The 15,916-nt window shown below is 44.9% G+C and overlaps 1 protein-coding gene across 4 annotated transcripts in view; it reads right to left on the reverse strand.

Moving 5' to 3' along the window:
• Positions 1-14,760: 14,760 nt before the first annotated feature.
• LOC140065271 (disintegrin and metalloproteinase domain-containing protein 10-like) overlaps positions 14,761-15,916 on the reverse strand; it is a 98,571-nt gene continuing 97,415 nt past the window's right edge. For 2 of the 4 annotated variants that reach the window (XR_011847879.1, XR_011847873.1), the window contains one exon: positions 14,762-15,268. The gene's annotated coding sequence lies outside the window, so the exon portion shown is untranslated. Of the gene's footprint in view, positions 15,269-15,916 lie in introns of all 4 variants that reach the window. The other 2 variants (XR_011847881.1, XR_011847874.1) reach the window with 2 other exon arrangements.

A 15,916-nucleotide genomic window follows, 5' to 3' on the forward strand; every position in this document is an offset into this window, starting at 1 on the left:
AATCAGTTCATTAGTAGAGATGAGCGAGCACTAAAATGCTCGGGTACTCGTTATTCGAGACGAACTTTTCCCGATGCTCGAGTGCTCGTTTCGAGTAACGAGCCCCATTGAAGTCAATGGGAGACTCGAGCATTTTTCAAGGGGACCAAGGCTCTGCACAGGGAAGCTTGGCCAAACACCTGGGAACCTCAGAAAAGGATGGAAACACCACGGAAATGGACAGGAAACAGCAGGGGCAGCATGCATGGATGCCTCTGAGGCTGCTTAATCGCACCATTATGCCAAAATTATGGGCAACAGCATGGCCATGACAGAGTGACCGAATGAGGCTAGATAGCATCTAAAACATCCAATAATTGACCCTGACACTATAGGGGACGGCATGCAGAGGCAGCGGCAGCAGCGGCAGGCTAGAGAGTGGCATGGCAACATACCCTAAATGGACTCAGGCTTCAAACCAATGGGTGGCAGAGAGGAACCAAAGGAGGTGAGCAAGAAGCGCTCAAATAATATCGGTACATGATAAAAGTTTGCCAGTATATTTTGTGGATTACACAGCAGGGTGGCGACAAAGTTAACATGGAAGCCATGAAAACAATCCAAAATTCTGCCTGACACAGCTCGTTTGATAAGGGGACCATGTATGGAGGCAGTGAACTAGTAGTAGATTAAAGGTGCTGCAGTTAAAACTATGTTAGTTGGATCTTGGCATGGAGCTGGCGCTCCGCTGCCAGGCGAGCTTTTGCCAATCCAAGCCCCTGTCTCTAGGCTACTCCCCAAACAGCACTTCTAAGAACCTTTTGTATAAGATCAAGTGTAGTAGCGTTCTTATAAGTTTGGGATATGGCGGGTGAGGGGAATGTAAACATCTGCGCAAGAAGCGCTGAAATAATATCCGTAAATGAAAAAAGTTTTCCAGTATATTTTGTGGCTTACACAGCACGGTGGCGACAAAGTTAACAAGTTTGATGCGGAATGCCCTGTAATAGCTCTTGGGCGGTGTGCCTTTTATCACCTAGGCTCAGCAGTTTGAGCACCGCCTGCTGTCGCTTAGCGACGGCACTGCTGCTGTGCCTAGAGCTACCGACTGATGGCGCCATGCCCACGGATGGTAATTCGGAGGAGGAGGAGGAGGTGGAGGAGGGGTGGGAGGAGGAGGAGGCATAGTAGGCCTGAAACACCTGGACCGAGGTAGGCCCCGCAATCCTCTGCGTCGGCAGTATATGACCAGCCCCAGGGTCAGACTCGGTCCCAGCCTGCACCAAGTTAAGTGTAGTAGCGTTCTTATAAGTTTGGAATATGGCGGGTGAGGGGAATGTAAACAGATGCGCAAGAAGCGCTGAAATAATATCCGTAAATGGTAAAAGTTTGCCAGTATATTTTGAGGATTACACAGCAGGGTGGCGACAAAGTTAACAAGTTTGTTGTGGAAGCCATGAAAACAACCCAAAATTCTGCCTGAAACAGCACGTTTGATAAGGCGGCCATGTATGGAGGCAGTGAACTAGTAGTAGATTAAAGGTGCTGTAGTTAAAACTATGTTAGTTGGTTCTTGGCATGGAGCTGGCGCTCCGCTGCCAGGCGAGCTTTCGCCAATTTAAGCCCCTGTCTCTAGGCTACTCCCCAAACAGCACTTCTAAGAACCTTTTGTATAAGATCAAGTGTAGTAGCGTTCTTATAAGTTTAGGATATGGCGGGTGAGGGGAATGTAAACAGATGCGCAAGAAGCGCTGAAATAATATCCGTAAATGGTAAAAGTTTGCCAGTTTATTTTGTGGATAACACAGCAGGGTGGCGACAAAGTTAACAACTTTGATGTGGAATCCATGAAAACAACCCAAATTTCGGCCTGACACACCTCGTTTGATAAAGGGACGATGTATGGAGGCAGCTATATGGACGACTTTTGGAGGTAGCAATGGAGACAACGTGTGGAGGCTGCTATGGAGACAATTCAATTTGGATAGTGCCTGTATGTGGCAGTCCAAAAAAGTTTTCAAACCAGAGGAGCAGGTAGGTGGCCCTCCAGAAAAATGGAATAGATTGAGTGCCTGTATGTGGCAGTCCAAAAAAGTTTTCAAACCAGAGGAGCAGGTAGGTGGCCCTCCATAAAAATGGAATAGATTGAGTGCCTGTATGTGGCAGTCCAAAAAAGTTTTCAAACCAGAGGAGCAGGTAGGTGGCCCTCCATAAAAATGGAATAGATTGAGTGCCTGTATGTGGCAGTCCAAAAAAGTTTTCAAACCAGAGGAGCAGGTAGGTGGCCCTCCATAAAAATGGAATAGATTGAGTGCCTGTATGTGGCAGTCCAAAAAAGTTTTCAAACCAGAGGAGCAGGTAGGTGGCCCTCCAGAAAAATGGAATAGATTGAGTGCCTGTATGTGGCAGTCCAAAAAAGTTTTCAAACCAGAGGAGCAGGTAGGTGGCCCTCCAGAAAAATGGAATAGATTGAGTGCCTGTTTGTGGCAGTCCAAAAAAGTTTTCAAACCAGAGGAGCAGGTAGGTGGCCCTCCAGAAAAATGGAATAGATTGAGTGCCTGTATGTGGCAGTCCAAAAAAGTTTTCAAACCAGAGGAGCAGGTAGGTGGCCCTCCATAAAAATGGAATAGATTGAGTGCCTGTATGTGGCAGTCCAAAAAAGTTTTCAAACCAGAGGAGCAGGTAGGTGGCCCTCCAGAAAAATGGAATAGATTGAGTGCCTGTATGTGGCAGTCCAAAAAAGTTTTCAAACCAGAGGAGCAGGTAGGTGGCCCTCCATAAAAATGGAATAGATTGAGTGCCTGTATGTGGCAGTCCAAAAAAGTTTTCAAACCAGAGGAGCAGGTAGGTGGCCCTCCATAAAAATGGAATAGATTGAGTGCCTGTATGTGGCAGTCCAAAAAAGTTTTCAAACCAGAGGAGCAGGTAGGTGGCCCTCCAGAAAAATGGAATAGATTGAGTGCCTGTATGTGGCAGTCCAAAAAAGTTTTCAAACCAGAGGAGCAGGTAGGTGGCCCTCCAGAAAAATGGAATAGATTGAGTGCCTGTATGTGGCAGTCCAAAAAAGTTTTCAAACCAGAGGAGCAGGTAGGTGGCCCTCCAGAAAAATGGAATAGATTGAGTGCCTGTATGTGGCAGTCCAAAAAAGTTTTCAAACCAGAGGAGCAGGTAGGTGGCCCTCCATAAAAATGGAATAGATTGAGTGCCTGTATGTGGCAGTCCAAAAAAGTTTTCAAACCAGAGGAGCAGGTAGGTGGCCCTCCATAAAAATGGAATAGATTGAGTGCCTGTATGTGGCAGTCCAAAAAAGTTTTCAAACCAGAGGAGCAGGTAGGTGGCCCTCCATAAAAATGGAATAGATTGAGTGCCTGTATGTGGCAGTCCAAAAAAGTTTTCAAACCAGAGGAGCAGGTAGGTGGCCCTCCATAAAAATGGAATAGATTGAGTGCCTGTATGTGGCAGTCCAAAAAAGTTTTCAAACCAGAGGAGCAGGTAGGTGGCCCTCCATAAAAATGGAATAGATTGAGTGCCTGTATGTGGCAGTCCAAAAAAGTTTTCAAACCAGAGGAGCAGGTAGGTGGCCCTCCAGAAAAATGGAATAGATTGAGTGCCTGTATGTGGCAGTCCAAAAAAGTTTTCAAACCAGAGGAGCAGGTAGGTGGCCCTCCAGAAAAATGGAATAGATTGAGTGCCTGTATGTGGCAGTCCAAAAAAGTTTTCAAACCAGAGGAGCAGGTAGGTGGCCCTCCAGAAAAATGGAATAGATTGAGTGCCTGTATGTGGCAGTCCAAAAAAGTTTTCAAACCAGAGGAGCAGGTAGGTGGCCCTCCAGAAAAATGGAATAGATTGAGTGCCTGTATGTGGCACTCCCAAAAATTGTTTAAAACAGAGGACCGGGTCGGTGGCCCTCCATAAAAATTAAATGCATAAAGTACTATAGCTAGAGCCAGTGGGCCCTGTCAAAAAATAGCCAGTTTCCTCTGCTTTACTGTACAAAGAGGAGGAGAAGGAGGAAAATGAGGAGGAGGAGGAGTGGATAAATTATTCAGGTTGAGCTTCCTTCACCTGGTGGAGATTGGAAATTAGGAGAAATCCAGGCTTTATTCATCTTGATAAGCGTCAGCCTGTCAGCGCTGTCAGTCGACAGGCGTGTACGCTTATCGGTGATGATGCCACCAGCTGCACTGAAAACCCGCTCGGACAAGACGCTAGCGGCAGGGCAGGCAAGAACCTCCAAGGCGTACAGCGCCAGTTCGTGCCACATGTCCAGCTTTGAAACCCAGTAGTTGTAGGGAGCTGTGTGATCATTTAGGACGATGGTATGGTCAGCTACGTACTCCCTCACCATCTTTCTGTAAAGATCAGCCCTACTCTGCCGAGACTGGGGACAGGTGACAGTGTCTTGCTGGGGTGACATAAAGCTGGCAAAAGCCTTGTAAAGCGTACCCTTGCCAGTGCTGGACAAGCTGCCTGCTCGCCTACTCTCCCTCGCTACTTGTCCCGCAGAACTACGCACTCTGCCGCTAGCGCTGTCAGAAGGGAAATACTGTTTCAGCTTGTGCACCAGGGCCTGCTGGTATTCATGCATTCTCACACTCCTTTCCTCTCCAGGGATGAGAGTGGAAAGATTTTGCTTGTACCGTGGGTCCAGGAGAGTGAACACCCAGTAATCGGCGCTGGAATAAATTCTTTGAACGCGAGGGTCACGGGATAGGCAGCCTAGCATGAAATCTGCCATATGCGCCAGAGTACCAACGCGTAAGAATTCACTCCCCTCACTGGCCTGACTGTCCATTTCCTCCTCCTCCAACTCCTCCAACTCCTCTTCTTCTGCCCATACACGCTCAACAGTGAAGGACTCAACAATGGTCCCCTCTTGTGTCTCGCCAACATTCTCCTCCTCTTCCTCCTCATCCTCCTCCACCTCCTCCGATATGCGCTGAGAAACAGACCTAAGGGTGCTTTGGCTATCAACAAGGGAATCTTCTTCCCCCGTCTCTTGTGAGGAGCGCAAAGCTTCCGACTTCATGCTGACCAGAGAGTTTTTCAACAGGCCAAGCAGCGGGATGGTGAGGCTGATGATGGCGGCATCGCCACTGACCATCTGTGTTGACTCCTCAAAGTTACTCAGCACCTGACAGATATCAGACATCCACGTCCACTCCTCATTGTAGACTTGAGGAAGCTGACTGACCTGACTACCAGTTCTGGTGGAAGTTGACATCTGGCAGTCTACAATCGCTCGGCGCTGCTGGTAAACTCTGGATAACATGGTCAGTGTTGAATTCCACCTCGTGGGCACGTCGCACAACAGTCGGTGAGCGGGCAGTTGGAGGCGGCGCTGCGCTGCCCTGAGAGTGGCAGCATCTGTGCTGGACTTCCTGAAATGCGCACAGATGCTGCGCACCTTCGTGAGCAAATCAGACAGATTGGGGTATGTCTTGAGGAAACGCTGAACTATTAGATTTAACACATGGGCCAGGCATGGCACATGTGTCAGTCTGCCGAGTTGCAGAGCCGCCACCAGGTTACGGCCGTTGTCACACACAACCATGCCTGGCTTCAGGTTCAGCGGTGCCAGCCACAGATCAGTCTGCGCCGTGATGCCCTGTAATAGTTCTTGGGCGGTGTGCCTTTTATCGCCTAGGCTCAGCAGTTTCAGCACCGCCTGCTGTCGCTTAGCGACGGCACTGCTGCTGTGCCTAGAGCTACCGACTGATGGCGCCATGCCCACGGATGGTCGTTCGGAGGAGGAGGTGGAGGAGGGGTGGGAGGAGGAGGAGGCATAGTAGGCCTGAAACACCTGGACCGAGGTAGGCCCCGCAATCCTCGGCGTCGGCAGTATATGACCAGCCGCAGGGTCAGACTCGGTCCCAGCCTCCACCAAGTTAACCCAATGTGCCGTCAGCGATATATAGTGGCCCTGCAGCACTCGTCCACGTGTCCATGGTCAGGTGGACCTTGTCAGAAACGGCGTTGGTCAGGGCACGGATTATGTTGTCTGACACGTGCTGGTGCAGGGCTGGGACGGCACATCGGGAAAAGTAGTGGCGGCTGGGGACCGAATACCGAGGGGCGGCCGCCGCCATGAGGCTGCGAAAGGCCTCGGTCTCTACTAGCCTATAGGGCAGCATCTCCAGGCTTAGCAATCTGGAGATGTGCACATTAAGGGCTTGGGCGTGCGGGTGGGTTGCACTATATTTGCGTTTCCGCTCCAGCGTCTGGGGTATGGAGAGCTGAACGCTGGTGGATGCTGTGGAGGATCGTGGAGGCGACGATGGGGTTTTTGTGGCAGGGTCCTGGGCAGGGGGCTGACTATCAGCTGACACAGGGGAAGGAGCAGTGTTCATATGCCTGCGCATACTGGTGGTAGTTAAGCTAGTAGTGGTGGAACCCCTGCTGATCCTGGTTTGGCAAATGTGGCACACCACAGTCCGTCGGTCATCCGGTGTTTCCTTAAAGAACCTCCAGACTTCTGAAAATCTAGCCCTCGCCGCAGGAGCCCTCGCCACGGGAGCTTCACTAGTTGACACATTTGGCGCTGATGCACCAGCTCTGGCCCTGCCTCTCCGTCTGGCCCCACCACTGCCTCTTCCAACCTGTTCTGGTCGAGGACTCTCCTCCGTCTCAGAAGCACTGTGTTCACCCGGCCTCTCAACCCAGCTTAGGTCTGTCACCTCATCATCCTCCGATCCCTCAGTCTGCTCCCCCCTCGGACTTCCTGCCCTGACAACAACTTCCCCACTGTCTGACAACCGTGTCTCCTCATCGTCGGACACCTCTTTACACACTTCTTCCACTACGTCAACAAGGTCATCATCACCCACAGACTGCGACTGGTGGAAAACCTGGGCATCGGAAAATTGCTCATCAGCAACCGGACAAGTGGTTTGTGACTGTGGGAAGGGTCCAGAAAACAGTTCCTCAGAGTATGCCGGTTCAAATGGCAAATTTTGCTGGGAGGGGGCAGACTGGGGGGGAGGAGGCTGAGGTGCAGGAGCTGGAGGAGTGCCGATTTCGGTGACATGGGTGGACTGCGTGGAAGACTGACTGGTGGACAAATTGCTCGAAGCATTGTCGGCAATCCACGACATCACCTGTTCGCACTGTTCTGGCCTCAACAGTGCTCTACCACGAGTCCCAGTAACTTCAGACATGAACCTAGGGAGTGTAGCTCTGCGGCGTTCCCCTGCTCCCTCATCAGCAGGTGGTGTCTCACCCCGCCCAGGACCACGGCCTCTGACCCCTGCAGTAGTTGGACGCCCACGTCCCCGCCCTCGTCCTCTACCCCTAGCCCTCGGGTTAAACATTTTGAAAATGAGAGTTATAACTTTAATTTTTTTTTTACCTTTTTTTTGTGTTTTTTTTTTTGTGTGTTTTTTAGTTTTTAAAACCAAACGATGCTATCCTATTGCTATGGCTATTTTCTAGCCAAGTATGAAAGCACACTGCTATGCCAGATGAGATGACGCTGAGTTATTAAAAAAATAAACGTAAAATAAAAAAGGAAATGGCAGACTGTGCCTAATTGAAATCCAACCCCGGGCCCTAATAAATTTTCCCACTTCGGTCTTTGCGATGGATATGTGCGTCACTAAGCGCAAAACACAGTGGTCGCAAGTCTCACTCCAAATTGCTCACAATTTGCTAGTAGATGCACTGCAACAACTACAGCCACCAGCAGATCAACCAGAAATCAAATATATATAACGCTACTGTAGGCGTAAGTAAGCCGTTTGGATTCTCCTATGGCTATTTTCTAGCCAAGTATTAAAGCACACTACTATGCCAGATGAGATGACGCTGAGTTATGAAAAAAATAAACGTAAAATAAAAAAGGAAATGGCAGACTGTGCCTAATTGAAATCCAACCCCGGGCCCTAATAAATTTTCCCACTTCGGTCTTTGCGATGGATATGTGCGTCACTAAGCGCAAAACACAGTGGTCGCAAGTCTCACTCCAAATTGCTCACAATTTGCTAGTAGATGCACTGCAACAACTACAGCCACCAGTCGATCAACCAGAAATCAAATATATATAACGCTACTGTAGGCATAAGTAAGCCGTTTGGATTCTCCTATGGCTATTTTCTAGCCAAGTATTAAAGCACACTACTATGCCAGATGAGATGACGCTGAGTTATGAAAAAAATAAACGTAAAATAAAAAAGGAAATGGCAGACTGTGCCTAATTGAAATCCAACCCCGGGCCCTAATAAATTTTCCCACTTCGGTCTTTGCGATGGATATGTGCGTCACTAAGCGCAAAACACAGTGGTCGCAAGTCTCACTCCAAATTGCTCACAATTTGCTAGTAGATGCACTGCAACAACTACAGCCACCAGCAGATCAACCAGAAATCAAATATATATAACGCTACTGTAGGCGTAAGTAAGCCGTTTGGATTCTCCTATGGCTATTTTCTAGCCAAGTATTAAAGCACACTACTATGCCAGATGAGATGACGCTGAGTTATGAAAAAAATAAACGTAAAATAAAAAAGGAAATGGCAGACTGTGCCTAATTGAAATCCAACCCCGGGCCCTAATAAATTTTCCCACTTCGGTCTTTGCGATGGATATGTGCGTCACTAAGCGCAAAACACAGTGGTCGCAAGTCTCACTCCAAATTGCTCACAATTTGCTAGTAGATGCACTGCAACAACTACAGCCACCAGCAGATCAACCAGAAATCAAATATATATAACGCTACTGTAGGCGTAAGTAAGCCGTTTGGATTCTCCTATGGCTATTTTCTAGCCAAGTATTAAAGCACACTACTATGCCAGATGAGATGACGCTGAGTTATGAAAAAAATAAACGTAAAATAAAAAAGGAAATGGCAGACTGTGCCTAATTGAAATCCAACCCCGGGCCCTAATAAATTTTCCCACTTCGGTCTTTGCGATGGATATGTGCGTCACTAAGCGCAAAACACAGTGGTCACAAGTCTCACTCCAAATTGCTCACAATTTGCTAGTAGATGCACTGCAACAACTACAGCCACCAGCAGATCAACCAGAAATCAAATATATATAACGCTACTGTAGGCTTAAGTAAGCCGTTTGGATTCTCCTATGGCTATTTTCTAGCCAAGTATTAAAGCACACTACTATGCCAGATGAGATGACGCTGAGTTATGAAAAAAATAAACGTAAAATAAAAAAGGAAATGGCAGACTGTGCCTAATTGAAATACAACCCCGGGCCCTAATAAATTTTCCCACTTCGGTCTTTGCGATGGATATGTGCGTCACTAAGCGCAAAACACAGTGGTCGCAAGTCTCACTCCAAATTGCTCACAATTTGCTAGTAGATGCACTGCAACAACTACAGCCACCAGCAGATCAACCAGAAATCAAATATATATAACGCTACTGTAGGCGTAAGTAAGCCGTTTGGATTCTCCTATGGCTATTTTCTAGCCAAGTATTAAAGCACACTACTTTGCAAGATGAGATGACACTGAGTTATTAAAAAAATAAACGTAAAATAAAAAGAAACTGGCAGACTGTGCCTAATTGAAATCAAACCCCTAATAAATTTTCCCACTTTGGTGTTTGAGGTGGATATGTGTGTCACTAAGAGCTAAACACAACGGTAGCAAGTCCCCCTGCTAATTCCTCACAATATGGTACTAGCTGCACTACTAGTGCCAGCAAGCCCAGCCACAAGCAAATAAAAAAAAAAAGGATAACATTATTGTAGCCCTAAGAAGGGCTGTTGTAGAATCACTCCTGCCTAACAGTAAGCTAATAGAACACCCTAACGCTTTCCCTGACCAGCAGCAGCTCTCTCCCTAGCGGCATCCAGACAGAGAATGATCCGAGCAGCGCGGGCAGCGGCTAGTCTATCCCAGGGTCACCTGATCTGGCCAGCCAACCACTGCTATCGACGTGTAAGGGAGTGCAGAGTCTCCTGGCTTGTGATTGGCTCTGTTTCTGGCCGCCAAAAAGCAAAACGGCGGGAGCTGCCATTTTCTCGAGCGGGCGAAATACTCGTCCGAGCAACGAGCAGTTACGAGTACGCTAATGCTCGATCGAGCATCAAGCTCGGACGAGTATGTTCGCTCATCTCTATTCATTAGCAATCGAACGTCCTTTCTTATACACAAACTTAGGGGGGTCTTTGAACACTACCCCATATTTTGGATCATGTGATAAAATTGGGCAATTCAGCAAGATAGTTTTTTTTTATCATATCGGAATGTTTATCATATTGAGAAATAAAAGATACTTGATCTATAGATTTTTTAATGTTGCTAACCCTACTCTCTCCTCTTGGTGTAATTGCTATGTCGTGACCCACTTTCTCTACTACCTTTTTGGGGTACCCTCGTTCAACGAACTTGCTGACTAGTTTCTTTCTTTGAATCTCATACTCATCTTCATTACTACAAATTCTGTGGGCACGTACGAACTGACTTTTTGGAATGCCCTTAAAGGTATGAGGGGCATGATAGCTATCAAATTTTAATAAATTATTTCGATCCGTATCCTTAGAGTAAAGCGTAGTGATGAACTGGTTATCCACTTTTGTAATTTCGACATTTAAATAGTGTAACAACTGGGTGTCTTTTTCTGCAGAAAATTTGATGAGCTCATGACACTGATTCAAATATTCAATAAATTCATCTAGTTTATGTTCTGTATCTTTCCAGAGTAGGCAGACGTCGTCCACATATCTGGTCCAGAGTATCACAGACTCCGACCATGGACTATTGTGAATAAACATGTCTTCAAAATAAGCCATAAAAATATTGGCGTAACTTGGAGCCACAGGAGCCCCCATTGAGGACCCCTGTAGCTGCAAGTAATATTCTTCGCCAAACCTGAAGTAGTTATTTTTCAGAATCACTTCTAATAGTGTCATAAGGAACGAAATATCACTGTTATTTAAAGAACAATCATTTTTCAAGGCTTCATGTACTGCCCTAGTGCCTTCTTCATAGGGAATATTGGTATACAGACTTTTAATGTCTAAGGTACACAACCAGGTAACTTCAGAACAATTGATAGTCTCTAATTTAGTAAGGAAACTATTAGTGTCCTTAAGACAATTGGGTAGCTTGGTTACGATCTTTTGCAAAAATGAGTCAACATATATGGACAAAGGCTGAAGCAAGGAGCCGACACTGGACACTATCGGATGTCCTGGGGGGGATTAACCCCTTTGTGAATCTTCGGAAGAAGATATAGGATAGGAACCCGGGGGGAATCGACTTTTAAAGCTCTATATATGTTTTCAGAGATGACACCAGATAAAATTTATAAAAATCGACTGTAAATGTAAAAGGATCAATATCTTTTTTTGGAACAAAACCCAGACCTTTATTGATAACCCTCTGTTTGTGAAAGGTAAGTTGTCTGGAAGAGATGTTATCTGCCAGCTCTTTCATTTCTTCTTTTGTTTCAATCTTGTAGTCATCCCCACTGGTGTACCTCCTACGGCCCCTTCGCTGGACGATTCTGTGTCGTTCGTAATTTCCTCTTGGCTCCCTAAAAAATTCCTCTTGTTTTCTTTCCTTCTAAACCTATTCTTCTTCATTGTTTTTCTTTCACCTTCTATGCGTTCGTTGTCAGTTGCACTGGATTCACTATAATCTTTCTTCCTTCTGTTGAGTCTCCGTTCTTCAGCCCAGGTGTAGACACGATTAAGTTGGTAATCTTTGATATCCCTCTCGAATGTTTCTTTTAACTTCGTCATGTTAGAATTTATTTCCTCTTGGGTTTTAGTATACAATTCTGCTTTGCTTGTGGTTTTAAATTCAGCATCTAAAGTATCATACTCCATGCAAGTCTTCTCAATTGCAATTTGTAAATGTTGGATAGTAAGAAGCATTAAATCAATAGAGTGTCGGTTACACAATGCAAACCATTTCTGTGTGAACACCGGATCATCTTTTAATAGCATAGGGCGCAAGGTGCACCTCATTCCTCGTGGAATCCGTTGGGTCTTCACATATTCCGTGAGCGTAGACGCATGTAGGGTAAGGTTAACTTCGCGTTTCTTTATTCCATCAAGAAGTTTAGCATAATTTTTCACAGAATTTTCTTTTATAGTATCAAAACAAAACCCAGCATGTTCAGCATGCTGTAAAATCATGTTATAATTTAAAGATTGTTGTTTACATACGTTCGGTCTCCTGGATCAAGTAGACTGTGCCACATAAACCACTGTAGTACTTTTACAGTTAAGGTTTGATATATATCACTTTGTCGTTTGCAGGATTGACAAAGGTTTTGGTTCTAGGCATAAATGAACAGAAAGAGCAGAAGCCCCAAGGATACTATCCCGGGGTTGCACTTCTCGATCTATTGGTGGATAATGGTGCCTCCGTAAAATGGCTGTGCACAAAATTCCGCAGATTTGGGCCCCTACGGTATGTGATTGTCAGTCTATCTGTAAGTCTTTCACTTAGGTCTGGATCAGCCAAAAGTATTGGCCAGTATCTGGCAAAGATCTTTTTAATATTATCCGTATAGGCGTCAATGACTTGCAGCGTTGGCTGTGACGTCAAGTTCTGAAAAAGTGTATGTCTCTCAGTATTTTTATTTTTTGAGAAAGCCCTATACAGACACCTTTTGGATTTCTAAACCTTCTTTACAAGTTGTCACATTCCTTCATGAAGGATACTTCATCAGAATAATTTTGACGGGCCCTAAGGTACTGCCCTTTGGGTATTCCCGATCTCAAGGGCTGAGGGTGTCAGCTTTGCCAATCCAATAGGTTATTAGTGGAGGTAGGTTTACGGTAGATGTCAGTTTTGAGATATCCCTGTGGATCTATACAGATGGTTAGATCCAGGAAATTAATCTGAGTCTCATATATTTCAGATGTGAATTTCATCTGGATGTTGTTTTTAATGAGTTTGTCGACAAATTCGTAAAACTTTGGCTTACCTCCTTCTCACAAAATCAGCACATCACCAATGTACCTACCTACAATTCTTCAGAAAAGACTATAGTATCCTCCCACCAACCAAGAAAGAGGTTCGCATATGAGGGCGCACAAGTTACCCCCATTGCGGTTCCTCTATCTTGGTGGTAGAAGGACCCCTTAAACAAATAATAATTTCTGGTAAGTAAAAAGTTTCAAAGTTTCAACAGAAATTTATTGTGTTCCGTGAATTGAATCCCCTTAGTATTGAGAAAGCATTCAACAGCTTTTAAGCCTAGAGTATGTTCAATGTTACTATAAAGGGATTCAACATCGAGATTGGCAATCATTGTGTTCGGCGTGAGTGTCAGTTCCTGTATTTTCTTGATGGTGTCCTTGGTATCTTATAAATAGGATGGAAGAGCACAAACAAAAGGTTGTAGCTTTTGTCTATATAGACACTACATGATTGTGTCAAACAGCCACACCCCAAGACAATTGGTCTACCAGGGATCGGTAACCGTCCTTTATGCACTATTTGTAGTGCATAGAATGTGGCTACAGTGGGATGTGCATTGAATAGAACCTTGTACTCATCAACACTCAGCAGATTGTCCGCTTTAGCCTCAAACAGTAGTTGTTCTAATTCTCTCACATATTTGGGCGTATAACCTTTTAGGTATTTTAGTTTAGCTGCAGTGATATTTCCTCCACAGTATTGCCCACTAACAACAATACCTTGACTATAGTGGTCACAGTCAAGGCACAGTGGTCCCAGTGTGGGCAATTGCCATTACAGGCTGGTTTACAGCCTGTTCATAATTATTATATGATTTACAGGCCATACGACATGTTTCTTGCAACACCCACAGCCTTATAGTCTAAGTGTGGTGTTCCAACTCTTAATCTATATCATTACCCACATACTCTGTCCCTTGTCTTATATGTGTATCCTCAATAGTTTGCACTATATACGTCTCAGGGCACGCAATTATCCTCACGATCTTGCGGCATGATATAAGTCGCATGTGACTCATAGTGCTAGTATCGAAGTGTGACCACCTAACCTAGACCCTCTTTTGTATATAGATCCACTCTGTCTAGTGTTGCACATCACATATAGTGCAGCTGATAAAACTCGAGACACCTGTTACACTGTGTTTTTAATAAACATCTCCCTGAGCACTTAATACATTTTATCTGACTAAATAAAAGTGACGTTTTATAATCCTTTTTTTGTCCAGATATGGGTGGTCTATTCTGCCAATGGCAGATTTGTAAAAATTTGTAAAAGGTACCCTGCCAGGACATTGGGTTAGTTTTTTCTTGAGAAAACAGGAATTTGTGCACCTGCTTCCAAAAACCTTTCATCACAGGAAAAACAATTATACAGGATTTGTATTAGACCCACAATAAGCCAGAACATCCATTCACCCAGACTGAGCAACACCAGTTTAGGAGTAGCCAACACCAGGGACCACAAATCATCTGTCAGTACCCCAACTTTCCCCTCACTCTTAGGCCCTTTCACACATCTGTTTATGGAGGTGGTAAGCTAGCCATAAGAATGGCTATAAGGCTACCATAGAAGTGCATTGTGCACACTGTGTGTCACCGTATCATGCCGCAGCTGGAAAAAAATATCATGCTTTATCTTTTGTCATACATACGGCACAGCTACATTACTTCCTATAGAGACGGGAGGGGGTAAGGAACGCTCACATCCTCCTCTTCTTCAGCCAGCCATATGCTATGCCTGGGTTGTGGCCAGGCATAGCATATGTGTGTAAAATAGGCCTTAGCCAGTATCTTTTATATTTTTGATAATAAAGTAAAGGCATAACTTGGTTGTACAGGGTACCCGACTTATGGACACCCAATTTACAGACGAAACCTAGTGACAAACTTACCTCTCTGTCCACTGTGACCTCTGGTGATGTTCACTGGATGCACTATTCTAGTCCCAGACTGCAGTGACTGGCTGTAAGGTGCCTGTAATAAAGTTTTATTGATAATGGTTGTTCCCATGACAGCACAAAACGTTGAAAATTGAATTGTCACTGGCACAATTTCTTTTTTAATTTGGAATAGCTATTATAAAATATACCAGTTCCGACTTACATACAAACTCAACTTAAGAACAAACCTAAAGAACCTTGTACGTATCTTGTATGTAACCCAGGGGCTGCCTGGATACTATATTTCCAAGTAGCTGCTGGACAAGTATGAAATGAATACTGTGCAGTTTATTCTATATTCTTGTCTCAGACTGCATATAAATCGAAGCCACATATGATTCTTCTTCCTGGTGATACATAATTCCTTGATGATGATGTTGATAATGAATATTGGATCTTCTAGTAGTCCTGTCGCTTTGTTTCCTTGTTTGTTGTCTGTTCCTTGTTTGTTGTACTAGAGCAAGGGAAAGATGGAAAGATATTTTGGTTTACAGGAGAATAAAAATATATTATATAAAATACATTTTTTTTTCCAACTGTATTTTTTTTTAACTCGTTTATTTGAAAGAAGAAACAACATCCAATGTTGAGCATCATGGCATAAGGAAGCATATGAAACAATTCTATTTAATCAAAATCATGTATGTAAAATGCAAGTTTGGACATAAGATTATAAAAAAAAATCTTATATAACATACACCCTGTGAGTTGTCATGTCTCTGCAATACATTTGTCATTATGGAGGTGTTGTCACTGTTGTAACAGACCCCTGAGGAAGTCGTTTGGATACGACGAAACGCGTGGGGAGCCCGCCACCCCTGACCACCTGTGCCTCTCCTGACTGCTCTTAGGCTCACCGTCGACACCTTTGCTTGGGTACCCTTACTCTCCATCCTCTCGTTACCCCTTTGTCAACATGCTTACCCTGTAGCAATATTATTCCACCTTTTCAAAGGGTCCTGAGGTTGGTAATATTCTCTCGGCATTTACACACCTACCCGGTGATACTGTGTTCCTTGGGCATTTAGCAATATAGCCTTTATTTTATTATTGAACGGTCAGGCAGGCCTTGCATCACTTATTTTGTGTTGGTCAGGAGGTT

The sequence above is a fragment of the Engystomops pustulosus genome, chromosome 1 (assembly GCF_040894005.1).
Source record: "Engystomops pustulosus chromosome 1, aEngPut4.maternal, whole genome shotgun sequence".
NCBI lineage: Eukaryota > Metazoa > Chordata > Amphibia > Anura > Leptodactylidae > Engystomops > Engystomops pustulosus.